Source organism: Scyliorhinus torazame, chromosome 21 (assembly GCF_047496885.1).
Source record: "Scyliorhinus torazame isolate Kashiwa2021f chromosome 21, sScyTor2.1, whole genome shotgun sequence".
NCBI classification, from domain to species: Eukaryota; Metazoa; Chordata; class Chondrichthyes; order Carcharhiniformes; family Scyliorhinidae; genus Scyliorhinus; species Scyliorhinus torazame.
The window spans coordinates 101,167,365-101,194,283 of record NC_092727.1 but is presented as its reverse complement, the minus strand read 5'-3'; positions in this window follow the sequence as shown (position 1 = coordinate 101,194,283).

Genomic DNA, 26,919 nt, shown 5'->3' with positions numbered 1-26,919 from the left:
GATAATGGGAAGCAGCAATAGATGGAGGACCGAGGCAACCAAACACTACAGAGCAGCTAGTCAGTATATCCTATTCTCCAGGTTGCATGCTCGATAATTTGCAGCCTGCCTAACCACGAGGTACGCCATGATTTTACTATGGGGCAGTCTGCCTCAGCAGGAATGGGGAGTGAATCCCACGCTATTGGTGTTATTCTAAACCACACTCTAGCTGTCTCGCAAACTGAGCTAACCACACCCTCCACCCCTCTATCTCCAAGTCATTATACAATCTAAAATGAGGGAAAGTTAATAATAACTCCAATGCTTTTTTTTAAATTTAGAGTAGCCAATTCATTTTTTTTTCCAATTAAGGGGCAATTTAGTGTAGCCAATCCACTTACCCTGCACATCTTAGGGTTGTGGGAGCGAAACCCATGCAAACACGGGGAGAATGTGCAAACTCCACACGGACAGTGACTCAGAGCCGGGATCGAACCTGGGACCTCAGCGCCGTGAGGCAGCAGTGCTAATCACTGCACCACTGTGCTGCCCGAACTCCTATGCTTAATTGCCAATCTATTCATATTCTGCTCGATTTAGTCATTACCTTTGAAATTCAGGGGCAAGGCGAGGAGGCAGATCCCAAGTCGAACCCAGGTGGATCAAAGACTGAACCCTTATTGCTGATGTTATTCTGAACCACACATTAGTCAACTAGCCAATTCAGCTAACTGGCTCCATATATTTAATTTAGCTTGATAGCATCAAAGAAGGAGTCATGTGGGATGCAAAGTAAATAAAGCTTAGAATCAGAGGAGTTCATTTTAAACTCCTCCAAAACATGTGGGTTTGTGTCAGGTAGGACGTTTGTGATGATTGTGGTGTTTGTCCCTTTAAGGGCAGCACAGCAGAGGAGGGTCACCTAGCTTGAGGGACCAATTGGGACTGAGAGTGGGGTGAAGTCCTCTCTTAGGCATAAGACAGCTTCAAGACATATAGTAGACACATAGGAGCTGGGGCAGTTTCTGGGCTGCTCAGGGCAGCAGGAGCCTGCCAGCCTGTGTGCAACTTTTCTTTATTAATAAATAACCTTTGTGTTCCTGACAAAGTCTGTTAGCGAGCAATTATTACAAAGTTAAAAGGTTAAACAAATTCAAATGCCAAACTGGACCAATCAAAACCCAGCCATTTCTGGTTTTAAAAGAGATAGGATGGGATAGGTGGTGGGTATAAGTGACTCAGAGGCAGGACGCGACTTAAGTATTTGAATGAGGTTGCATACCTAATATATATATTTTTTTAAATATAATTTTGGAGTACCCAATTCATTTTTTCCAATTAAGGGGCAATTTAGTCTGGCCAATCCACCTAACCTGTACATCTTTGGGTTGTGGGGGGCATACATAATATATTAACCATGTTCCAGCTTTAATGGCTCATGTCGGGTTTCAGGAAAAGTGGCATGAAGAGAGGCGAGGAGAGCTGGATGGAACAAATGTCCTTTCCAGCACTGCTTGTGAGCCAGGTGGAGGAACTGTGCTTCTCCTGCCACACCCCGCCACCCCCCCCCCCCCCCCCCCCCCCCCCCCCCCCACTGACCCATAGGAACCCTTTTAAACTTCCCAGTGAAAGGACACACCAGGATCAGGCCACTGCTCCCCACAAACCAATGTCCTCCACTGCCAACAACAACGCTATTCTACGACCGTGGCTTGGTGCGATAGGCTACCCAACCAACTGCCAGTCACCTTTTCAATTTGGTGGCTGCAGCCATGAAACAGATTCCAAAAATGGTAATCAATGTTTGGTTTTATATCAATTAAATGGAGGGGGTGGGCATTAACCAGGGATTCACTTATGCCCCTATAGAAATTAACGTACTGGAACTGGGCTTGGAGTTTAGGAGCGCATGTTTGTAATATTCATCTCTGTGAATAAATGCTTATAAAGATTGGCTCCAGTTTTATCCTTCACTACCGAGCTATCTGGAGAATAAACATATTTCACCATAAAATTCAACTGGTCCTGAAGGAAACTATTACTCCCAGATTTTCCGACTGTTAAACTACACTTCCTGGTCACACCCATTAAATATTGGGGCCGTAGCATCATAGCACAGAAGGAGGTCAATCAGTCATTCATATCTGTGCCAGCTCTTACAAAGAACTGTCCAATTCTCCTGCTCTTTCCCCATGTCCCTGCAAGTATTTCTTCTTTAAGTATATCAGAAATTGATTCTTGAAAATTGACACTGGAGATTCTCCCGCCGCCATTCAGGTAATGTAATCCAGATCATAATAACTTACTACATTACAAAATTTCTCCCTTCCTAATTGAGTTTTCTATTTAACCCCTACAAACCTCTTCAAAACCAATTTCTTTGACCATTTCCCGCTTTCTTAATTATCATTTACTGCTTGCTGTCCATTTTGCCTACTCCTCTTGGGGTTTAACATTATTTCCCAATTGTTTTAATATGCCTTCAAGGTATAGCAGCACAACATCACTAGAAGAGAAGTGTGCCATGCGATCCAGTTTTAGGTTCACTTGTGTTTTTGAACAGAGCACACGCGCACAGCTCTGCTGCCAATGACTTCAAGCTTTCTACCTATGTATAAATGTTCTCATGTGCCTATTCTAAATAAATGAACCCACAACATGCTTACACAATCCCTGAAAGTGATATCATTATAACAACCTGATTTAGCTCTCTGCACTGGTCAACCAACATGGCAGCAAGATTAAATATAGGTATTAAATGGTGAACAGCTTTACATTGTGCTACATGTCATGAGAAAACGTTTGACTTTCTAGTCAGACCCCAATGGAGTTGCAGTGTGAGCAAGTGTTGAAATCACAGCGTGGCGACTACACAGAAATGCTTTGTGGACACAGCAACAAGATAGTGTTCAAATAAAGAACTGATAAGAAGATGATTCCACCTGTTGAGAAAGCAGCACGTAGCCTGTCAGTTCAGTGAGTGGGACAGCCCGGCGAGGTGACGAGCACCTGGTTAGCTCAGTCGGGCCAAGCCAGTGGCCCGACTGAGGATGGGCCTGATTGTGGATGGGTGAGGGAGAGTCAAACAAAAAACAGGCCAAAAAATCAGAGAAGATTGCGATTATAACAGGCGGAGCTTCAAAACAGCATGCGAAGGTGGCTACAGCAACACTCATCCCAAATGTTACAGGAGAAGGAAGATTAAAGGGATATTGTCAAATGTCCACAAAAATCCGCAGATTAAATTGGAATGAGGCTGACCTATGTACCAAATTTAAAATGTTTAGAATATAGAACATAGAACATTACAGCGCAGTACAGGCCCTTCGGCCCTCGATATTGCGCCGACCTGTGAAACCACTCTAAAGCCCATCTACACTATTTCCTTATTGTCCATATGTCTATCCAATGACCATTTGAATGCCCTTAGTGTTGGCGATTCTACTACTGTTGCAGACAGGGCATTCCACGCCCTTACTACTCTCTGAGTAAAGAACTTACCTCTGACATCTGTCTTATATCTATCTCCCCTCAATTTAAAGCTATGTCCCCTCGTGCTAGACATCACCATCTGAGGAAGAAGGCTCTCACTGTCCACCCTATCCAATCCTCTGATCATCTTGTATGCCTCAATTAAGTCACCTCTTAACCTTCTTCTCTCTAACGAAAACAGCCTCAAGTCCCTCAGCCTTTCCTCATAAGATCTTCCCTCCATACCAGGCAACATTCTGGTAAATCTCCTCTGCACCCTGTCCAATGCTTCCACATCCTTCCTATAATGCAATGACCAGAATTGCACGCAATACTCCAAATGCGGCCGCAACAGAGTTTTGTACAGCTGCAACATGACCTCATTGCTCCGAAACTCAATCCCTCTACCAATAAAAGCTAACACACCGTACGCCTTCTTAACAACCCTCTCAACCTGGGTGGCAACTTTCAGGGATCTATGTACATGGACAACGAGATCTTTCTGCTCATACACACTGCCAAGAATCTTACCATTAGCCCAGTACTCTGTCTTCCTGTTATTCCTTCCAAAATTAATCACCTCACGTTTTTCTGCATTAAACTCTATTTACCACCTCTCAACCCAGCGCTGCAGCTTATCTATGTCCCTCTGTAACTTGTAACATCCGTCCGCACTGTCCACAACTCCACCAACTTTAGTGTCATCTGCAAATTTACTCACCCATCCTTCTACGCCCTCCTCCAGGTCATTTATAAAAATGACAAACAACAGTGGCCCCAAAACAGATCCTTGTGGTACACCACTAGTAACTGGACTCCAGTCTGAACATTTCCCATCAACCACCACCCTTCTTCCAGCTAGCCAATTTCTGATCCAAACTGCTAAATCACCCTGAATCCCATGCCTCTGTATTTTCTGCAGTAGCCTACCATGGGGAACCTTATCAAACGCTTCACTGAAATCCATATACACCACATCAACTGCTTTACCCTCATCCACCTGTTTGGTCACCTTCTCAAACAACTCAATAAGGTTTGTGAGGCACGGCCTACCCTTCACAAAACCGTGTTGACTATCTCTAATCAAATTATTCCTTTCCAGATGATTATACATCCTATCTCTTTTAAACCTTTCCAAGATTTTGCCCACAACAGAAGTAAGGCTCACTGGTCGATAGTTACCGGGGTTGTCTCTACTCCCCTTCTTGAACAAGGGGGCTGGATTCTACCATCCCGCCTGCCACAAGAATGCCATGGGCGAGAGGCGGACAGTGGAGAAGTCCATTAACCTCAGGCAGGATTCTTTGGTCACCGGGCGGATACAGCCAGAGAATCACGCCCATGGTTTCTTGAATCAGGTGTGAATGAACCAGACAAGAAGATCATAAAATTCACCTAGAAATTGAGATTAAAGGTTAATGTAGGCCGAACATGTCAGAATTAACATAAGAACAGCTAAAGGCTCCGCAAATTATTTGGGGCGGGATTGTCCGACCTCCTAGCTGAGTGTTTCTCGGTGGCGGGAGGCAGCACACTGGCAGCGGGATTCTCTGCTCCCACCGCTGTCAATGGGAATTCCCATTGGATGCTCTGCCGGCGGAAGCAGAGAATCCCATCGCGAGCGAATGTACATTGAAGTACATTGAAAGACTAGTTCAGAATCAGGTGTAACTTCCATATTCGGCAACTAGATTCATATCATTTTGACAGCATTGAATTGATGATCACATCCACCCCCATGGAAGCATTCCAGAAAACTCTGCTAGACAAGCCCAAAAGGTGTAACATTAAAGAGCTACTCAAGAATGGACGTAATTATGAAGCAACCCTCGTGGGTCAATGAAACATACAGTCCTCAGTACAGCTCCAATTATTGTTGCACTCACTTGCACACCCAAACCTAGCAAGCCATAGAACATAGAATTTACAGTGCAGAAGGAGGCCATTCGGCCCTTGGAAAGAGCACCCTACTTTAGCCCTCTCCTCCACCCTATCCCCGTAACACAGTAACCCCACGAAACCTTTTGGACACGAAGGGGCAATCAATTTAACATGGCCAATCCACCTAACATGCACATCTTTTGACTGTGGGAGGAAACCGGAGTGCCCGGAGGAAACCCATGCAGACATGAGGAGAAAGTGATAACTCCACACAATCACCCGAGTCCAGAATTGAACCAGGGTCCCTAGGGCTGTGAGGCAGCAGTGCTAACCAATGCACCATCGTGCCTCCCATGTGGAAGGTGTGGTTTACTACATGCACTCAAGAAATGCCTAGATTTCCATCAATCCTGCAAAGGCCATTTGCCATGACAGTATACTACAGAAAAGGCCAATGCAACTGCAAAGAGCCATGTACTGATCCAAACAGACTGTACACAATGAATACCTTCAAGCAACAAGAATGACCATCCGTATCCCAACAGAAACAAATGCCTGAGGAGATTGACAAACCAGAAAATGATAATGATGTGCATGGTGAGACGGGTAGCAGTGAACACATGTTTCACACCATGAATCTCATTGAAAATTTAGATGTGATGACACCATCTAGAGTGTTTGCCAAGATTCAAACTTTCTGCCCTAAGCAAGTTGGTAACTACTTGTTATTGGCCAAGATTAACAAGGACTAAGTGAATTCTAAAAGACATCCATGTACAGTTGTGGAAGGCCATGGCAAAACTTACTACTGCAAAACCTTCAGTGGACAATGGTTCACTAATTACATGTGCAGGATCCACAGTCCTGGACTGAAAGTACAAACAATCCTCCTGGATGTCACAAATGTTCTACATCAGGCTTACCCAAACGTTTCACTTGGGTGGATGGGGGGTGGGGGGGGGCGGCACATTTACATATTTTTCTCCAATGGGCCAATGAGCACTTTTTTGAAAGATCTTGCTTGGAACAACACAAAACTGAATTTCAAAAGAAAGTTGAGGTTTTAAGGAAAGAAGCAATTGCTTGGCAAAGGTACAACAATGTCACAGAAATAATTTGTTACGTTGCAAAAGAGTAAGTAATAAAATGTTCAGAGTGTGAGAGGGTCAGTGTATGTGGGTGAGTGGGTGTGATGTGTGCGTGTGTATATGTTGGTGTGTGGTGGTGCGAGTGAATGAGAAAACTGAGACTTGGCATAATGCAGACTCAAACTCATTCCACACACTCACTTAGTCTCTCACACTTAACCCCACTCACTCATTCTCTCAATCTCACATCTACACACACTCCGTCAATTACCCACTCAGTCCCATACATTTACTCAGTCCCTTACTCACTCATTCCCATATACATACTCAGTCCCTCACTCACTCATTCCCACACATATACTAAGAAGATGTGGATGAAAGGGAATTGGATGAAAGAGTTCAGCTATGCAGAGATATGCAACTTAGCTTAGATCAAGGTAAGCAGATAATTACTTAAGTGAAGTGAAGAACAATAGAGCATAGAATTATAGATGTTAAAACTACAGAAGATATAAATTCAAAGTGGAGATGAGAACATCCATATCACGCTTACATGCTAAAAGAATGGCTGCTAAGGTGAGTTGTTAGCTAGGATAAGATCAAAAAGGAAAAAGTATTATATCAGTGGCAGGATTAGCTCTGTGCTGCAGAAGAGGCAGCTGATGAACAGCTAAGATCATATTCCGGCCCATCTGGAACAAAAAGTTCTCTTGAAAGCACAACTCTATGCTGGAAGCTGCTGCTTAAAAATCTTGGGTGGAATTCTCTGTCCGCCAGCTGCATTTTGCAGAGCGGTGTGCTCCCGCTGGCAGTGGGATTCTCTGTTCCCACAGCCGGCCAATTGGATTTCCCATTGTGACCACCTCACGCCGTCGGGAAACCCATGGTCTTGGGTGCACTGCCGGTGAACCGGAGGATCCCGCAGCCAGAGAATTCCACTGCTCAAATCTACGCTGAATCAGAAGAAAGGCTTCCCAAAATTAAAGATACAAATTGTGTGTGGTAATTATTTGCTGGATTTGGCACATAGAGTTAGCACGTATGTGATATTGATTTGGGAAAAGGGACATTCTCAGAGTTTAGGAATGCGGATAGATGGGGAACGAAGTTAATTCAAGGATACTGTGCATGTGTGTGTGTACATTATTGTAGTTAAGTGTACCTTTGTTTTGTATTGTGACCTTTCATGTTGCTGGTTGTATGTTGGACAAACTTGTTGTACATTATGGAAACCAAAGGTCTTGTGATTGTAGCCCTACATGGCATACTGTGACTTTACACAAGTGACAATCTGTGAAATCAGCCAGTCCTCACACGGCAGATCAACCGCAGAAACTACTCCTATCACCACTGTACATGACCTGACATCAAACAATCCAGAACTTTTTGACAAAATTAAATTTCAAGGGAGCTGAAATGTTATGCTTTCAGGAGAATGCAAGTCCATCAGCTGATCTGGATGGCAGGCTGTAACTAATGGAGCATTACAAGGATCAACGCTGGGCTTTTTCTAACTAAAAATATGGGCCGGGATTCTTCAAAACGGCGGCTAGGTGTTGACGCCAGCTTAAACACCCGAGTGTTTCACGCCGGCGTCAACCGGCCTTTTGGCCCAGTGATTCCGTGGCTCACAGGGGGCCAGCATGGCGCTGGAGTGCTCCACACAGCTCCAGCTGCCAATACGCGGCCCTGCACTGCCGGCCGCAGATCAGCGCATGCACGCGGCGTCCGGGCCTGCGCGACATGGTGGACCCACACAGCTGACCGGCGCGGACGAAGGTAGACCCCCCATATCGCACGCACCCGCTGATCAGTGGCCTCCGAACGCGGGCCTGGCGGTCGTGGAGGCCCCCCCCCCCCTCGGAGACTGATCCCTCCACCCCCACCAGGACGGATACCGCAGCGGTGATGCCGAGCTCCCGCCAGGTGGAACCATACGTGAACAACACCGGCGGGAACTCGGCCGGTCGAACATGGAGAATCGCCGCGGGGGCCTCTTTCAATGGCCCCCGTCCGGCGCCGTGTCGACTGCACGCAACTGCCACCAATTCTCCGGTCACTGGAGGTTCACGTCCCAGCATTGGACCGGATCGCAGGTCTGACGCCCCATTCTCCGCCCCTGCGCTGAGGGCGATTTCGGCACGGAGGCGCGGAGAATCCCGGCCATGGAGTGGGGAGAAAAATCGGTCTTCGCATGTACAGTGAATTAGGCTCAAAGTAATTCAATCATTTGGTTTGCACAGTGCACAACTATTCTTTTCCATTGTCTTCTGATTCTGAAACAAAGGATATGCATGGGTATTGAATCTTCAGAAAGGCACCAAAAAGAAAATTGGAACCCTCTGATTTGAATGAATCTAGAATTGTGGGTCAATCTATAGTTACTGACTGATTTTTAGTTTTCAATGAATTTAAGATAATCCCCATTTCTATTGCATGGATCCAAAGAACTGTACGTTGTATATGTTGGGTGAGTGGCTATTGAGGATACAATTGGAGCATAGAGGTGGCGGGGGAGGGAATTTGAAATGGCATAGAGACACATAGGGGTGGGTGGAGGGGGTGAATGAGGGGTGAGATTTAGGGGTACTTTACACCATGTTGGGAGCTGGGCTACTATGTTGAAGAACCAACGTGGTCCTCCCAACTGATCCACCTCCACACGCACTGTATTGAAGTTTGCAAAATGCACTGTGAGCCCCTGGGTGAAAAAACAAAAGTCGCACAAGAGCAACAAAATGCAGGTCTGGTTTTCCTGAACCTAAACAAAAATTCTGCCCTATATCTCCATCATTAGCATGTCCATCTTCTTACGCCTTTACGTACCATGGGACATTTACCATGTTCAAGGCATTTTATGAATGCAAGCAGCTTATTGTTATATTAGTTAGACCTCCAAGGGTAATCTTAATCCAATTTAGTTGGCAGGCAACCTAGGGATCAGGTGAAATGCTGGTTGCACAGCCTATTTAATATTGACTTTGCCGGAGAGTGTAACCAGACCGGTGTAAAACCTACGCACAGGTGAGGTGAAAATTGCCCCTTGATCTAAACATAGAATTACAGCATTGAATCATCACTTTCCTCATGGACTGGATTGTTCATCCACCACAGTTTTAGCAGCACTGAGAAATGCTTGAATCATATTAACTATTGAAGGGAAAACCATGACTAACAAAAGATCGCATCGAAAGATCAGTCTTGCTGTGGTGAGATTGCACCACACCTTAGGACATAGAATATACAGTGCAGAAGGAGGCCATTCGGCCCATCGAGTCTGCACCGACCCACTTAAGCACTCACTTCCACCCTATCCCCGTAACCCAACAACCCAAAATCCCCCCAAACCTTGTTGGTCACTAAGGGCAATTTATCATGGCCAATCCACCTAACCTGCACGTCTTTGGACTGTGGGAGGAAACCGGAGCCCCCGGAGGAAACCCACGCAGACACGGGGAGAACGTGCAGACTCCGCACAGACAGTGACCCAGCGGGGATTCAAACCTGGAACTCTGCCGCTGTGAAGCCACAGTGCTATCCACTTGTGCTACCGTGCTGCCCTTGTTAAAGATGAACACAGAGGACAGACACCGCTGGCTTGGCTGGGTTTCGACAATCGTCACAATGGTGTGAAACCATTGGGAAAGCCAACCAAGTGAACTGGAAAGAGGCAGCTCTTCATAACAAGTTTCTGTACAGATCGGCAAAAAACATGACTTGCAAAATGCCAAAATGAAATTTCATGAAGGAACATTGATTAAAGGAGGGAGCTTGCTTGCCTGCTGTCCGTGAGGTTTGTAGCTATGTAAAATGGCTGCGTTCCGATTAATCTGGCCAAAAACCCAGTTTAAAATGGCTAACCCGAAAGACTGCTGGGAAAAGCAGCCAAGAAGACACAAGCAGGCAGCTGCAGACAGGTTTGCAGCTTCAGCTCTGGGAACGTAGCCCAGATCGATACTCAGGGCTATCAACAGCCCATCAACCCAGGTATCCGCAGTTGCATTCAGGACTGTTTACACCTAATCTACTCAGACATCCACAGTTAAATCGGCTATCCCCGGGAACAATTGCAACATATTAGCAATTGAATACCGGGCCAGACCTGTCGGCGCCTGCAGTGGCCGAAACAAAGACAGGTGAGCGACCACCCCCCGATCAAGGAATCGCCTCACCATTGGACACATCAACCCCAGAGACTGGGGACAGAATCCAATCACTTGGGACTCAGGGTCAAGGGCCGCCCCGGGAGGCGGGAAGTCCCTGGGCTCTATAAAAGTAAAGGTCCAAGTTCAGATCTCTCTCTCTCTCATCTTCGCCTGCTTGAGGACTTCGCAAGACCAGCCACCGTGTACCGTAAGTTTGAATCCAACAATCGCTATCCGGTAGAGACACCTAGCCACCGACCTGTAGCAGCCTTTTGAATCCCGCGGGCCAGATTTGATTGGACAAGCCATTCGTTTCCCTGACCTGGTGGGCTCTTCCTAAGTTAAGTATTGGCCAGTAATGATAGGTTTGGTATATAGAAAGTAGTATTAGGTTATTAATATTGCTTGTTGTATATAATAAATGACCGTTGTTTTAATCCTTACTAAGCGGTGTGCTGTGTTATTAATCATAACCTGAACTTGAACCACGTGGCGGTATCATAAAGATACCTGGCGACTCATGAGCAAAGGTGACCTAAACAGAGCAAATAGACTAAAGCTAGAAAGAGCAACAGGTTAGTAATTGCTGAGCCAATGGCACCCTAACATATTGTTCATTTGAAACTGCCAGGCTACAGCCTCCTGTGTTACGAAACAGAAGGTTTCACAATGCGCCCAGATTTGAATTCCCTTTATCGCATTGATAATATAATTGAAGATCTGAACTGAATAACAACAATCAGACAACACCTGCAGGAGCTGGTAGGGGGTAGCGGGGGGAGGGGGGGTGGGAGATCGAGAACAATGGCGTGGTTTTGTAAATTCAATGAAAGGCTTCATAGAAGTCTTCGTTTTGATCTATAAAAGATTTATTTGAGAATGTGAAAGCATTAAAATGTTTTGATTACTGCATTGAAATTTTACACTTACAAAATGCACACAGCCAGAAAAATTCAGATGACTGATATCACAAACGTTGACTAAGATAATGCAGCAGTAAACAATTTTTTAAACCCAGTATTCCTCGTACCACAATCCACCTGACATTGTGTTTCAGTCTTAACTCTGTCAAATTGAGACATTAAAAATATTTTTGCAGAGTTCAAATTCTTCAATTGTGAAATATGAAGATTACCAAGAGAACATCAATCGCCTGTGAAAATATTAATACTTGTATTCAATACACTGATCTTGCTGCTAAAGTGGGCAGATTGCATCAGATTTATGCCACTGCTTCTGAAATGAAATGAAAATCACTTATTGTCACAAGTAGGCTTCAAATGAAGTTACTGTGAAAAGCCCCTAGTCGCCACATTCCGGCACCTGTTCGGGGAGGCCATTACAGGAATTGAACCGTGCTGCTGGCCTGCCTTGGTCTGCTTTCAAAGCCAGCGATTTAGCCCTGTGCTAAACAGCCCCTCACACCATATTTGAAAGTAAACTTTGCTGAATTGTTTTCAAAGTTCGGAGTTTGAATCCTTGCCAAATATTCACCCACTCCGTCTTTGCACTGCCACCCTTCTTGTCTCAAAGTTTTGTACATTATTATAGCTGCTGTTGCTGGGATACTACACATCGGATAAGCAGCACTGAAGCAAGCTATTTGGCCCAACCACTCCATGCCAAGGCTCCACTTGGGCATCCTGCCACCATTTCCCATCTAAATTAACCGTTGTAACTCTCTGTTGTCCAACATACGTCCGGAGGGCCATAATCTGGTCAGCCGTGCCTCTTTATCATGGCCACTGACTAAGGGTTCCAAATACAGTTAAGTGGAAGTGACAGATCTGCAAGGAGCTGCTCCTCCAACTACAGACCACTCATCTCCCACATTTACTGCCTATCAACAGCAAGTGTGGAAGAGAAACAGCCTGCAGTTGGAGAAGCAGCAAGCAGTGTGAGGTGAGTGGTCATGGTGCATTCTCTCCTTCTCCTCTGGCTGAGCTCTCCCCTTCCCATGCAGTCGCAGGGAGGACAAGGCCAGGGAAGCCATGAGGAACAGCAGTCGCAGCAATAGCGCCCACCTGGGGCAGCTGGCGGTCTGACAGGGTGGAGCGAAGAAGAGGGACATTGGCACCTTCACAGCCGTCCTCAATTCCATTGAAATAAAACGTCCAAACCACCTGTGTGCATATGTGTGTTTGTGTGTGTGATTGTGTGTATATGTGGCTGGGGTGTGGGGGTGAGTGTATGTGTTTCCTTGAGTGAGACACACAATAGATGTGGCCTCTCATGCGGAAAGGTTAGTGTTATAACCCGTGTTATAACCTGCATGGGTCCTATGGGGCGGGAATGATTAACTACACCGTGGACCTTGTAGAATACGAATTCCCCACATAAGGGGCGGGGGACCTCTAACAATGTCTATGTATAGAGTCAGCCAGTAAGGCACTGACTGGTGAAGACCCAGTAGGGAGCTACTGGAGCTGCATATAATAGTAGTTGTGAAATAAAGTATGTTTTCATTTCTACAAAACTCATGTGGTTACTAAATAAATAATATTTTATTGTCACAAGTAGGCTTGCATTAACACTGCAATGAAGTTACTGTGAAAAGCCCCCAATCGCCACTTCATCCGCCTGTTCGGGTACACAGAGGGAGAATTTAGAATTCTCAGCTGGTACGGGAATTGAATCCGCGCTGCTGGCCTTGTTCTGCATCACAAACCAGCTGTCTAGCCCGCTGAGCTAAACCAGCCTTATAAAAACTGGATAACCCTGGTCTGTTCCCTTCTCCCCCATATGCTAGTTTCTTCTTAAATGCATCCACAAAATTCACTTTAACCATCCCTGGTGTACCACGTCGATTTGTGTGAAAAGGTTTCTCTTGAATTCCCTATTGGATTTCTTGCTGACTATCTTGTATTGATGGCCTCAAGTTATGCTCTTCCTTACACGAGTAAACATTCTCTCTGCATCGACTCGATCAAACGCTTTCACCTTTCAGCCTTCTCCTGTTTCAAGTCGATGGTGATACAGCCTGTTAACCCTTTCCTGATGTGTACACTCACTCATTTCTGGTGTCGTCCCAGTAGATCTTCTCTACACCCTGTCTAGTGCCTCCATATTCTTTGTGTGATATGGTGACCAAGAAATGCAAGTAACACTCCAAAAGTGGTCTAACCAAGGTTTTAGCGGTACTTGAATCACATAAGTATTACAGGGTAAAGCCATGACTGACAAAACATTGCACATAAAGACCAGGGGCGAGATTCTCCGAGCCCCCGCTGGGTCGGAGAATCACCGGGGGCTGGCGTGAATCCCGCCCTCGCCGGTTGCCAAGTTCTCCAGCACCGGAGATTCGGCGGGGGCGGGAATCGCGCCGCGCCGGTTTGCGGGCCCCCCCCCCCCCCCCCGCGATTCTCTGGCCCGGATGGGCCGAAGTCCCGCTGCTAGGATGCCTGTCCCGCCGGCGTGGATTGAACCACCTACCTTACCAACGGGACAAGGCGGCGAGGGCGGGGGTGGCCTGGCCCGCGATCGGGGCCCACCGATCCACGGGCGGGCCTGTGCCGTGGGGGCACTCTTTTCCTTCCGCCTTCGCCACGGTCTCCACCATGGCGGAGGCGGAAGAGACTCCCTCCACAGCGCATGCACGGGGATGCCGTGAGCGGCCGCTAACGCTCCCGCGCATGCGCCGCCCGGAGATGTCATTTCCGCGCCAGCTGGCGGGGCACCAAAGGCCTTTTCCGCCAGCTGGCGGGGCGGAAATCAATCTGGCGCGGGCCTAGCCCCTCAAGGTTGGGGCTCGGCCCCCAAAGATGCGGAGGATTCCACACCTTTGGGGCGGCGTGATGCCCGACTGATTTGCGCTGCTTTTGGCGCCAATCGGCAGACATCTCACCGATACCGGAGAATTTCGCCCCTGTTTTGTTTTGGTGATACTATAACATTTTAGGTGCACACAGAGGACAGACACCACTGGCGTAACCTCCCCACTTTTCAATTCCACCCCTCTAGAAATAAAGCCTAGTGCTTTGTTTGCTTTTTGTATGGCTTTGCTAATCTGCTGTCCAGCTTTTCGTGACTGACGCAATCATATTCCAAGATGCTTTTGTTCTTCAATCCTATCTAGACCTACACCTTCCAGGTAAAAAGTGACATCCCTGTTCTTCCGCTCAAAATATACCCCCTCACTTTTATTTACATGAATTCTTGAGTTACACATAGCACGCTGTGCTACCAAGGAGCAAGGCTCCTTTTGTGTGAACTGTGATGCCCACACAGAGCTATCTGATCAAAGCTCATTTCCTGCTGTGATAGCTATGAATATGATTGATTGAAATGGCATTGAAAAGAAACCGGTGTTTCAGTGAACAACAAGTCATTCTCACCACACAAAAGGTACTTACAAGAAACGGCGATTGGATTTTCTGGCCAGCATGTGCTAAAGGTACCTGAGTGTTCCTCCGAGCCGGAGAAGTCAGATGAATGAATTCAAAGCCTTGGACAATTTTGGATGGAGATGCTGAAACGTCTCACATCCACTGACCAGCTACTGAAACAAAATGTTCCCAAAGAGCCAGTCCATGGTATAAATTTGTGGACAGATCTCAAAAAGTGTTTCCTTTATGGATGGCACACCTAATAATGATGGAGAATTTTGAGTGTACGTATATATCTTGCACAAAAGTTCTGAAAATCTCTTCAACAGGGTTTTCACATTCCTTTAACATCTGTCATAAATGTAGCTGACAGGGTCCCTTTTATCAAATTTGCTCATCAAAATGAAAAGTATCTGTTCAAGAAGGGATCATGTTTTCTACCTTATACATAATACATAATATGCATGTAGTCGGTAGAAATGTTGGCTGGGACATAACTCTAGTGATGGGGCTCTACCCCACTAATTGAAGAACCAGTGGGAGCCGTGTTTCACTTCTATGGGGGAAAACCAGGGCTAGTTGAGTGTCCTCATGCATTTAACTCTCCAGCATCAGACTTTCCATTCAATCAAGCCTCCCGTGGGGTGGACATCCCACCGCTGGGATCTGCAGGCCAGTCAGAGGCCAGTGGCTCTCCATTACTTGCAATGCCCTGGGGAAAAGTGACCGCTGCTGGTTATTGACCCAGGGACTTCCCAAAGACCACCGCTGGATCCCTAGACATGAATGGGTGTAGCTGGATGGGAATTTCCAGGGATGGTGGTGGGGTGGGGGGGGAGGGGTGGGGGGGGGGGAGGTCAGAGGTGAGGGCAGAGGTGGGGCTAAGAGGGTCAGAGGCAAAGGCAGTGGAGTGGCTTTCAGCGACTTTCCCCCTTCCCAATGTTGGATCCATTGATCAGGCACTGAGTGCCTGACAATGAGGGGGCACCCTCAAGGTTTCAGGTTTGCTGGGTAGCTTTTCAGAGGCATTGGAGAACTGCGCAAGTCACATAAAATCCCGGAGTCACCACTAGATTAGGAATAATTGCTCACAAGTGGTTCTTTAATGAGCTTAATTGATATCCAGCTGCCAGCAAGTGGAATTCCAGCTCCAACTTAATTGGGGACAGTTTTCCGAAGGCCGGGAATCTGATGTGGTTACTCAAGCCGATTCTCCAAGCCCCACCACCATCATGCCCACTCTGGCAGCATCCATTAAATCCCATCCATTATTCCTTTAAGGATAATTTGGGAGAGCAATTTGAAAAATGATTCTTACTTCAGTGATGAAACTATGCATGTCTGTTTTTTTAATTCACTCATAGGATATGGACATTGCTGGCAAAGCCATTGAGAAGGTAGGAGTGAGCTGTCTTCCTGAACCATTGGGAGTTCACGTGTTTGGGAGGGAGATCCGACAATGAAAAAGTGGCAATATAGTTCCAAATCAGGACTGAGGCTTAGAGGGGAACTCGGAGGTGGTTGTATTCCTTTGCTTTTGCGGCCCTTTTCTTCGAGATAGTGGATGTTGTGTATTTGGGCGCGCTTTTAGCTTTGGCAAGTTACTGCAGTGCACCTAGCAGATAGCACACACACTGCTACCACTGCAGGTCAGTGGTGCGGGGGCTGAATGTTTAAGGTATTGGATGGGAAACCTATCTGTTGAGTTGCTCTGTCCTGTACCATAATTCTTGAATGTTGCTGGAGCTGCAATCATTCAGGCAAGTGGAGAGTATTCCATCGCACCCCTGACTTGTGCCTGGAGATGATTGTTATGTATCAGAGAATAAATCCCTGCTGGTAAAGCATCACGTGATCTGTGGTGATGTCATCAGAATGGTTTCCACCTTAGACGGTTATGAGTAACATGGCTGGGCACTGCCAGGTTAGCACTGCCAAGTTGGCAATGCCTGGGCAGTGCTAGGTTGACACTGTCAGGGGTGGGCTCTCTGGTAAGCCTTATTGGAGGGTTTCCCTTTTGTGTGGAGGGGGCCCACTGCTTGTTGGTGGGGGTTATGCATCCACCCACTAGTGGGCAAGCTCATATTCTATGAGTGCCAGAGGAGATCTGTCAGTGTATCCCATGGGCCTCGTAACGATTATCGCACCCTTCATCCCAGGAATGGGACACGGGAACCTTCTCTGAACTGTTCGAATGTAATTGCACTCTTTTTTTAAAAAGGAGACCAAAACTGCACCCAGTATTCCAGATGTGGTCCAAGGCCCTGCAAAACTGAATTAAAATCCTCTATTTTCATATTCCATCGCCCTGGCAATAAACACCAACATTCTATTTAGCCTCCTGAATTTCTGGCTGCACCTGCAGACTAACCTTTTGAATATTATTTAAGCAAAGAAAGACTGCAGAAAGCAGCAGCCCAGAGGGATTTGGGGCTCCTCGTGCATAAATCACAAAAAGCTAGTATGAATGTTCAGCAGGCAATAGGGAAGGAAAATGTTGGCCTTTATTTCAAAGGGAATGGAGTATAAAAAGAGGGAAGTCTTGCTAAAACTATACAAGCACTAGTTGGACCACAAAAACTGGAATATTGTGAACAGTTTTGGTCCCCTTATCTAAGCATTGTAGGCAGTGAAGAGAAGGTTCACTGGGTTTATCCTGGATATGGAGGGTTTTTTTTATGAGGAGAGGCTGAGAAGGTTGGGCCTCTACTCATTGGAGTTTAGAAGAATGAGACGTGACCTCATTGAGACATATAGGATTCTCAGGAGGCTTGACAGGGTAGATCCCGAGAGGTTGTTTCCCCTTGTGGGAGATTCTAGGACCAGAGGATGTAATCTCAGAATAAGACAGAGATGAGGAGGAATCATCTCTCAGAGGGTAGTGAATCTGTGGAAGTCTTTACCACCAAGGACTGTAGAGACTGGGTCATTAAGTATGTTCACAACTGAGATAGACAGATTTTCAATCATTGAAGGAATCGAGGGTTATGTGTACAAGGCAGGAAAGTAGAGTTGTGGACGATAAAATCAGATTAGTCATGATCTCATTGAATGACAGAGTAGACTCGATGGGTTGAATGGCCTACTTCTGCTCCTACATCTTATGATCTTTTTGGGATTCATGTACCAGGACACACAGATCCCTTTGTACCACCCAAACTGGAATCTCTCACCATTTAAATAGTATACTGCTTTTCCATTCTTCTTGGCTCAAAATTGTTCATTTCACAATTCTAGTTGAGGTGTACTGCAAAACCTGGAATACCATATCAACAGATCTCTGTAGTACCTCTCAGGATGTGTTTATATTTGACAGCTGTGGAACATTACAGTCGGGAAAAATACAGGTGCTGGAAAATATGCCAACATTCCAACAAACCTGTGCAGCTCACTTCTCGCACTACTGTTCTGAAGGTGAAGCTAGACAGGTGAGTTTGATTCTCAGATTCCACAAGGTCATAATAGCGAGGGGAGAGTGGAGGGAGGGCGGGTGAGATTTTTTGTGAAATATTCCTGCAGCTGGCTGATAGGTGTCTTCCCAGGAGGTGAGTCAATCACTAAATCCAAACTATTGATCAAAGATCACTGGACCATGTGATGATCAATTGTTACAAGATGCCACAATAATTCCTAAATGTTTTGTTTTATTAATGAGGTATACAGTTTGATCTCTCCAGTACAGGCATCAAGATATTACAAATTTCTAAATGGACACATCAGTTTTTAAGATGGCGGACAATCCTTCATGTGACTTTGGCAATTTCGGCTCCAGCCAAGGCCTGAAACTGAAGCAAATGCCTCATTAAAATATGAATAATCCCAGCCTCCTACGTAATTAAATTTCCAAGTCCTTTCCTTAAGGATGCAGTTGCTTTTGTACCAGCTTTTAAAACGTACAGCAGAAGCTGTTTTATCAGAGAAACACCATGAGCAATACTATCTGAAACACTAACATAAGTGCCATTGAACCAGCTGCAAGCAAAACACACAGCCAATGTAAAGCAGCCATACTTTAAAAGTGGGAGAAGGATTCTCCATTAGCTTGTTCCATCTTCAAGTTCACATGAGAGCCAAACTCCTGGCAAGTCAACTGCAAGAAATCTCATGGATTACTGAGAATCCTTGCTTTTACCCGACTTACACTCCAGGTACAGCATCAATTCAGCTAGGAAACTACAGGCCTGCTCGGAAAGACATTCAAATTATTTCAACTTCTGATTTTCCCACCTTCATCTGTATCTATTCTTTGTGTGTGTCTTAGTATGTGGAGACACTGTGTTAAAACACCTGGGGCAAAAGCATAATCATAAGTAATATTCTTTATTTTAAAATTCCCAAAAGTTCCTGCTGCAAATTATTTAAATTGAAGCAAACTACTCTGAGGGTACGAACACACATACATAAAAAAGACTTTGATCACGACAATAACAAATATATAACCTCAGAAAAGGACTTAATTGTTAAGGGATCAATTGTAGTTTTATTTTGGGATAAAAAGAAATACTGGTCCATGTGACTTGCAACCCTTGAGCTAGAATTAGTACCAACGGGAGGGAAGTTAAGACTAGAAGCTATGTGACTAGCAGACATAAAGGAGAGCTACCGCCCCAAAGGATAGCTGGAGGCAAGGGAAATCAGCACACAGATGCAGACATGAAGAAGGGCTGTTTTGTTCATAGTAGGAGGAGCCTTTACTGATGGGGCTGCGGCGATACTATTATCCCATGTCTCAAGGTTGATGTTGAAACTTCTCAGTGAGGCCTTCAGGGTGTTCATAAAGCAGTTTCTATGGTCTCCACGTGAACATTTCCCTTCAATTAACTTGCATAGAAGAGCTTATTTGACAAGCATTTATCATATATTTACAAGTATCTATATATACACACATTCAGTCAAATTTATATATGTTATAATATTAAATTCAATTATGTTATGCAACCCTGGGCTAGTACTCAGTCAATTCCAGATTAATTTGACCTGGAGTCACAACACAATTTAAATTAACAATTAATTATTCAAAAATATTCAAAGTCTTTGATCTCTAGCTGCCCAATAACTACAGTCATCGGTTTGTAAATTTTAACACAATTTTTTTAAAAAATAACCATGAGTGAATAGGCAGAAATACAACTATTACCTAATTCCTAACCCCCTCCCCTTTTAATTCACCCTACGTTCTACACACACACAAGACAGACAAACACAGAGGGGAAAGAGGGGTGTGAAGAAAAATGAAAAGGATAAAAGTCTCTGTTTCAGATGGACATCTTCCAGCACATCTTTCTTCAGTCTAGGTCTTCAGTTGTAGTTTTTTGCTCTCTGTCTGCAATGGTGTTCACTGTAGATTCATCAAGGTCTCATAAACGTCTCTCTGCAGGGTCAGAAAACAGCAGGTAGCCAACATTTCTGGAGAAAGAGAGAGAGAGAGAGAGAGAGAGAGAGACAGCAGCTCAAAACTTCTTCTCTCTGCGTCCAGGGCTTGACTGTCCATTTCTGGGTTCTCTGAAAACCATCCCACACAGGTAGGACACAATCACTGCCTGTCACTGGGCAGAATATGGGCTTGGACCAATGCATTGGCCACCAGCCAACCAATCGAACCAAAACCCTCTGAAAGGTGCCAGAAAGTCTGAGTTCCGCTGTTCAAAAGCTAAATTTCCAATAGCACAGTGTGCTATTTTGCAACTTTTGAGTTCCTCATTTCCTCTGCTTGACTTAAAGGTATCTGTCCATTAAATATCCATGGACCAAAATGATGACGACAAAGTAAAATGAATGGGAAACAAGTGAATCAACAGGAAGGACCATTACAATACATTAACCTAGTTATAATCACATTCGTATTTTATGGACAACTTCTGTTATTTATTAGATAAATAAAGCCACATTGATATCAGTTTTTTATAAAATATTCATGGGATGTGGGCTTTGCTGGCTAGGCCAGCATTTATTTCCCATCACTAATTGCTCCTTGAGAAGGTGCGGTCTTCTTTAACCATTGCAGTCCGTCTGGTGGACAAACCTCCAGCATCAGTTTAGCATAATAATTACCCTCAGCTGGACACGGAGCTTGTATTTACAAATCAATTTAATAGCATTGGATTATTTGACTTTGATTTCAAACTCCTGGTTAAGATGATGGATGGTGCTTTAAACTCAGGTTAGTTTCACAAGTTCCTCTGGATTCTTGGGGGAGATTTTACAGAGGTCCAATTATCCATTATTTCGCTCCTTGACCTGTCATTCTCTGAAGCGGGAACAAATGTCAGCTGATGTAGACATTTCAGTTTAATCGGGGAGAGATTAGTGGTTGCCAGATGGTCTTGATTTTCCAGTTTGAAAACTAAAGCAATGATTAGAGCAAAATAAATTGCTCAGAGCCTCGTTCTGCACAGTTTAAAGAAAAACATTATTTGTGCTACCTTCATCAGCGTTCAGTCTATCTTCAATTTTCCATACAAATTGGTCCATACAGATGGGCCATTTCTTCTTTTGTTCCTGTTCTCTGCTTATATTCCTCCTTGTTGCCAATGAGAAACTGAACTATTAAAATAAATCTCCTGTCTGGATCACCATCAAAAAACCTGAGTGGCACCTACCCAAAGATTCTCCCTGAATATATTTAACACCTATCGTGGATTAAGGGAATACAAATTCTATGCAGGATACATTATGTTCAAGGTCCACCTCCAATTGCAAAGGTTCAGAAAATCATTTACATCATTGGGTCCCCAGGTGAAATCTGCCATGCTGGGCCTTATTCCTTCCAGGTGTCCCCACTATTGTTGTGGCCACGAGGTGGCCAGACCAGCTCCATTAATTTCAGTGAGGATCCTTTGCTACAGACCCCTCCAAGGACATGTAGCCATCTGGGATGGCCACGTCCCGATTACAAAATGGACACTTGCAAAGAATGCAGGGAAAATTGGACAATACTGAGAAACAAGCAGGTGCAAGGTCTGTCTGTTGATTAGAACCTTAGCTCTCAGACAGGACAGAAACTACTAAGCCATCTACATACTAATGAGCCATCTCCGGGGACAAAAGGGAAACATTTAGATACACAATGTTAAGGCAGACACCCCGGCGCCAGAAGAGACTAAAACAAAGCAGGCCAACAGTCACCTAGGACACGCCCAGCAATCAGGGAACCACCCCTCTATTGGAGGAAGATCGATACGAATGATTGGGAAAGGCCAATTAATTGAGGCCAAGTTCAAGGCACACCCTAAAGCGCGCAAAGCCCTTTTGAGTACATAAGCACTCACCAAAGAGCAAATCTTTCTTCTTTGGCTTTGGCTCTCAGCGAAGAGAGAGACCAGCCTAGCAGCAACACCAGACCAAGTAAGTTTCAAGTCAACGCACGCGACAAGATAGATGCTCCTAGTTGCTATCCTGTAAACAGCTCAACCCAGCAGCCTCAGAACCGAGCAACGGCCATTGTTCCTCTGACTGAGTGGGCACCCAAAGCTAAGTATAGGCTTTAGTAATAGTGGTAGTTTAGTTTGTAGAGTTTATGCAAGAGTAGATTTGACTGTGTGTAAATAAATGAGCATTGCTTTTGAACTTACTAACTGGTGTATCGAGTCTTTGATCAGTATTCGGTTCTGAACCTTGCGGCGGTGTCGAAAGATGCCTGGCAACTCTTGAGCAAACGTAATTAAACAGAGCCAAATTAAGAGACACACACAAATTAGCAACAGACAAAACCACGTGTTTCCTGAAGTCTGGTACCTTTGATATGTCTTTGTAAATAAGGCTGATGGTGCTTGGGGGGTGGGTGGGGGTGGGGTGGGGGGGAGGGGGGAGGGGGAGTGCAAAATATAGCCAACTAAACTACACTTAGCCTAAAAGGTTACTTTAACAGAAACTAAGCAGATGCAAAAAAGACACATAGAACCTTAGAGGTTACAGAGCAGAAGGAGGCCATTCAGCCCATCGAGTCTCCACCAGCCCCTGGAAAGAGCGCCCCACCCAAGCCCACATCTCCACCCCATCCCTGTAACCCGGTAACGCCACCCAACCTTTTTATTTTGGACACTAAGGGCAATTTAGCATGGTCCATCCACCTAACCTGCAAATCTTTCGACTGTGGGAGGAAACCGGAGCACCCGGAGGAAATCCACGCATACACGGGAAGACTGTACAGACAGTGACCCAAGGCGGGAATCGAACCCAGGTCCCTGCGCTGTGAAGCAACCGTGCTAACCACTGTGCTACCGTGCCACCGCTCCCCTGCTGCCCTTGGTGAAGGCATGCTGGATAGGAGAGATGTCTTCAGTTGTTAGCTTGTTTCAGCTTGCAGTACTGATATTATTACCAAGGACAGTCCCTGACAGAAGCACATAACATGAGTTGTCTCTTCAGTGCGTTACTCACTAGTGTTGGCATTCCATTATCAATCTTGATACCTGTAGCGCACAAAGACTCCCGAGAGATGAATAGAGGTGAAGTCGATGAGGCTTTATTAAGCGTGACTCGTTCCCCGCAGTTCAGCAACAGACTGGAGCTGCGGGGAGAATTCCTGGTTCTTATACTCCGCCTTCAGGGCGGAACTAGAGATCAACAGCCAACCAGGACCTGGGATCTGTCAGCCAATGACATCACGGCTTCACAGACCCACATGACCCCTAATGCATACTACCACATTCACCCCTTGTTAAAAATGAACCCGGCGGGGTGGTGCTTCGCATGGTGGTAGGGGTTTACAAGGCTGGTCCTGGGAGGAAAAAAACTTTTGCATGTCATTACAGTGCCCTACACTGGGCTATGTACAGGGTTTTTTGTTTTGAACTATTTACAGTATTCGTAAGAGGGAAAAGGAAAAAAAAACATTCTCGTTAAAGTCCACAACATTCTAGTGTTACACCGATGCCACGAGTCGGGCGGGCGGTCTGGTCGTCCTTGCCGATCGCCTCAGCCCTGGTGGTGGTGGTGCTTGTTCCAGTGTTGTCGCCTCCGGGAGCTTTACGGTTTCTGCTTCAGCTTCACTTCTGGTCGGACCTGGGAGGAGGACTGATCCTCCCGGGAAGGGGGCTGTCGCGGGGTGCGCCGGTGGCAGGGAGGGGGTGATTGGTGTCGAGGGGGTGTGTGTGTTGCCGGCGGGCGCCAGATCTCGCAGGGAGACCGTGTCCTGTCGGCCGTCGGGGTACTCCACGTAGGCGTACTGCGGGTTGGCGTGGAGGAGGTGAACCCTCTCGACCAACGGGTCCGACTTGTGCGCCCGCACATGTTTCCGGAGGAAGATGGGTCCTGGGGCCGCCAGCCAGGTCGGCAGCGACGTTCCAGAGGAGGACTTCCTGGGGAAGACAAGGAGGCGCTCATGAGGCGTTTGGTTAGTGGTGGTACACAGTAGCGACCGGATGGAGTGGAGGGCGTCCGGGAGGACCTCCTGCCACCGTGAAACTGGGAGATCATTGGACCGTAGGGCAGTAGGACGGTCTTCCAGACCGTGCCGTTCTCCCTCTCTACTTGCCCGTTCCCCCGGGGGTTGTAGCTGGTCGTCCTGCTCGAGGCTATACCGTTGCTGAGCAGGAACTGGCGCAGCTCGTCACTCATGAAGGAGGACCCCCTGTCGCTATGGACGTATGCGGGGCAACCGAACAGTGTGAATATGGTGCTAAGGGCTTTAATGACTGTGGCCGCTGTCATGTCAGGGCAGGGGATGGCGAAGGGCAAAAGGGAATACTCGTCCACCACGTTCAGGAAGTATGTGTTGCGGTCGGTGGAGGGGAGGGGCCCTTTGAAATCCAGACTGAGGCGTTCAAAGGGACGGGAAGCCTTGATCAGGTGCGCACTATCCGGCCTGAAAAAATGCGGTTTGCACTCTGCGCAGATGTGGCAGTTCCTTGTGACTGTACGGAGCTCCTCCACGGAGTAGGGGAGGTTGCGGGACTTTATAAAATGGTAGAACCGAGTGACCCCCGGGTGGCAGAGGTCCTCGTGGAGGGTTTGGAGACGGTTAATTTGTGCGTTGGCACATGTGCCGGTGGATAGGGCATCGGACGGCTCGTTCAGCTTTCCGGGACGGTACAAGATCTCATAGTTGAAGGTGGAGAGCTCGATCCTCCACCTTAAGATCTTGTCATTTTAAATTTTGCCCCGCTGTGCATTATCGAACATGACCGTTGGTCAGTGAGGAGAGTGAATCTCCTGCCGGCCAGGTAATGCCTCCAATGTCGCACAGCTTCCACTATGGCTTGGGCTTCCTTTTCCACTGAGGAGTGGCGGATTTCTGAGGCATGGAGGGTTCGGGAGAAAAAGGCCACGGGTCTGCCCGCTTGGTTAAGGGTGGCCGCTAGAGCTACATCGGAGGCGTCGCTCTCGACCTGGAAGGGGAGGGACTCGTCGATGGCGCGCATCGTGGCCTTTGCGATATCCGCTTTGATGCGGCTGAAGGCCTGGCAAGCCTCTGTCGACAGAGGGAAGGTCGTGGTCTGTATTAGGGGGCGGGCCTTGTCTGCGTACTGGGGGACCCACTGGGCGTAATATGAAAAGAACCCCAGGCAGCGTTTTAGGGCTTTTGAGCAGTGAGGGAGGGGAAATTCCATGAGGGGGTGCATACGTTCGGGGTCGGGGCCTATTATCCCATTGCGCACTACATATCCCAAGATGGCTAGCCGGTTTGTGCTAAAAACGCACTTGTCCTCGTTGTATGTGAGGTTCAAGGCTTTAGCGGTCTGGAGGAATTTTTGGAGATTGGCGTCGTGGTCCTGCTGATCGTGGCCGCAGATGGTTACGTTGTCGAGATACGGGAACGTGGCCTGCAACCCGTGTTGATCAACCATTCGGTCCATCTCCCGTTGGAAGACCGAGACCCCGTTTGTGACGCCAAATGGGACCCTTAGGAAGTGGTATAATCGCCCGTCTGCCTCGAAGGCTGTGTACTTGCGGTCACTTGGGCGGATGGGGAGCTGATGGTAGGCAGACTTGAGGTCCACGGTGGAGAAGACCTTATATTGGGCAATCCGATTGACCATGTCGGATATGCGGGGGAGAGGGTACGCATCTAGCTGTGTGTACCTGTTGATGGTCTGGCTATAGTCTATGACCATCCTTTGCTTCTCCCCTGTCTTTTCTACTACCACCTGTGCTCTCCAGGGACTATTGCTGGCCTGGATTATGCCTTCCTTCAGTAGCCGCTGGACTTCGGACCGAATAAATGTCCGGTCCTGGGCGCTGTACCGTCTGCTCCTAGTGGCGACGGGTTTGCAATCCGGGGTGAGGTTTGCAAACAAGGATGGGGGCTCAACCTTGAGGGTTGCGAGGCCGCAGATAGTGAGTGGGGGTATTGGGCCGCCGAATTGGAAAGTTAGGCTCTGCAGATTGCACTGGAAGTCTAATCCCAGTAATGTGGGCGCGCAGAGTTGGGGAAGGACGTAGAGCCTGTAGTTTTTAAACTCCCTCCCTTGCACCGTTAGGGTCACTATGCAGAAGCCTTTGATCTGTACGGAGTGGGATCCTGCAGCTAGGGAAATCTTTTGCGCACTGGGACGGATGGTCAAAAAACAGCGTCTTACCGTGTCGGGGTGGATGAAGCTTTCTGTGCTCCCGGAGTTGACCAGGCATGGTGTCTCGTGTCCGTTGATCAGCACCGTTGTTGTCGTCGTCTGGAGCGTCCGGGGCCGTGCTTGGTCCAGCGTCATTGAGGCCAGACGTGGTCGTAGTGTTTCAGCGTCTTCCTCGAACCCCGTGGAACCGTCGATGCTGGGGTCCATTGTTGCCGTCCAAGATGGCGGCGGGGGTGAACAAAATGGCCGCCCCATGCATCGCACATGGCTGGGGGGTCACAAGATGGCGGCGGGATGGACAAAATGGCTGCCCCCATGCTTCGCGCAGGGCTGGGGGGTCCCAAGATGGCGGCACCCCTCCTCCCCTTGTGGTGGCCGGGAGCCAAAATGGCGGCGCCTGCGGGTCGCACATGGGGCGCTGGGGGGGTTGGGGAGCATTTGGAACGCGCAGGACTCCTTCTTCTCCGGGGACAGCGGTGACCCCCCGGGACCGGCACACAGCCGCGAAATGGCCCTT